The sequence below is a fragment of the Diabrotica virgifera genome, chromosome 1 (genome assembly GCF_917563875.1).
Source record: "Diabrotica virgifera virgifera chromosome 1, PGI_DIABVI_V3a".
Lineage (NCBI taxonomy): Eukaryota > Metazoa > Arthropoda > Insecta > Coleoptera > Chrysomelidae > Diabrotica > Diabrotica virgifera.
The window spans coordinates 272898698-272900608 of NC_065443.1; positions in this window are offsets into that span (position 1 = coordinate 272898698).

Genomic DNA, 1911 nt, shown 5'->3' on the forward strand with positions numbered 1-1911 from the left:
TAACACTATAAGGCGAAACCAACATATTAACACTGAGATGAAATCAAGAATTGATAAAGCCAGTGTACGACCGATAATGACACAATGCGTCAGAAACAAGACCCGATACAGACACAACACAAAGACTACTGGAAACGAGACTACTAGAGATGAGAGTACTGTGAAGAATTACAGGAAATATGCTGAGAGATCGAAAGAAGAGTAAAGACCTTAGAGGAAAATGTAACGTATAATGTATAAACGAATACACACTAAATAGAAGAAAAAAGACTGGAACAACCACTTAGCAGAATGGAGAGACACGTATGGTCAAAATAGCAAGAAATAAATCACCAATCGGTAGAAGAAGTATCGGCCGACCAAGCAAAAGATGGAGTGACAATCTTCCATAGAGGTTATCTATCCGCCAATGAACAAGCAGAATTGCTTATAAAGTGGAATAAAAAGATATTATTGGATGAAGAAGCTCTGGAGAGATTAGGAAATGCCGAAAGGTCTTAACCTTGATGAAGGAAAAATCCGAATCTGCACCTTCACGTGGTAGAAGGTGGGCAATATCAACTTTTGATGGCTGACGCAGATAGGGACCGAGTGATTGCCGGAATAAGCAATCCCCGTTTACTGGCCAACAGCTTCGGGTGGAGGAGCGAGTAAACGGTAGAGCACCCCTTTGTCCTGGAGCTGGGAAACTGGCTTCAAAGGCGGAAGAACCGCAGAAGCGGTCAACGGCATAGAGATGAGGAAGAAAGATTGGGACAAGACACCTCATTAAAGATCCGGATTGGATAAGTCTTAGTAGAATCAAATGGCTATGCTTGCAGCGAAATTCAATTCCGGAGTAAGCTCCTCAATCGGATCTCCGGGAGGAGGAGTTACAAGTATAACAAATAGATTAAAATGCAAAGAAAACATGAGAATAGGCACATGGAACGTGAAAATCATGACACAGGAAGGTAAAATCCAGAATGCAATCCAAGAAATGGAACACATGAAATTAAATATTCTAGGAATAAGCGAGATGCGTTGGCCAGGCTCAGGAACCGCAAATATCGGAGAGCACCGCGTATACTACTCTGGAACAGATAACGGCAAACATGAATTAGGTGTCGGTATTATATTGACAAAAGAAGTTGCAAAATCTGTTGGCAACTTCATCCCAGTCTCAGCAAGAGTTATGCTCATACAACTGAAAGCAAGACTAATCGACATCAATATAATTCAAGTGTATGCACCTACAACAGAAGGAACAGAAGAAGAGGTAGAAGAACTATACCGTAGCATTGATGAAGTCGTGAAAAGGTTGAAAAAACAAGACCTAACAATTGTCATGGGTGACTTCAATGCCAAAGTTGGGGCTAGCAAAACATCATCTGCAGTTGGACGATTTGGACTAGGAAACCGGAACGATCGAGGAGATACATTGGAAATTTTTTCGGAAGCAAATCAATTAGTAATAACGAACACCTGGTTTAAGTTACACCCAAGGAAACTGTACACCTGGAAATCTCCACAGGATTCTGTGGGAAGGATTGTAAGAAATCAGATTGATTACATACTAGTAAATAAGAGGTCTAGGAACAGCTGTACATATGTCAAAACATACCCGGGGGCAGACATAAATTCTGATCATGTACAAGTTGTAGGTAATTTCAAAGTCAGAATGAAGAGAGCTACAAGTAAGTCGATCAAGAGGTATGATATTAGAAAACTGAAAGATCCCAATGTTCAACTGAGGGTGAGTGAAAACCTCAATACAAAGATGCTAAAATGCAGAAATGCAGGAAATATAGATGAAAGTCTAACCATCACACAAGAAACAGTGAGAGAAATAAAAGAACAATATCTGAAGAAAGATACAGAGAAACGGAAATCATGGATGACCGATGAAATACTCGAGCTTATGGATCAGAG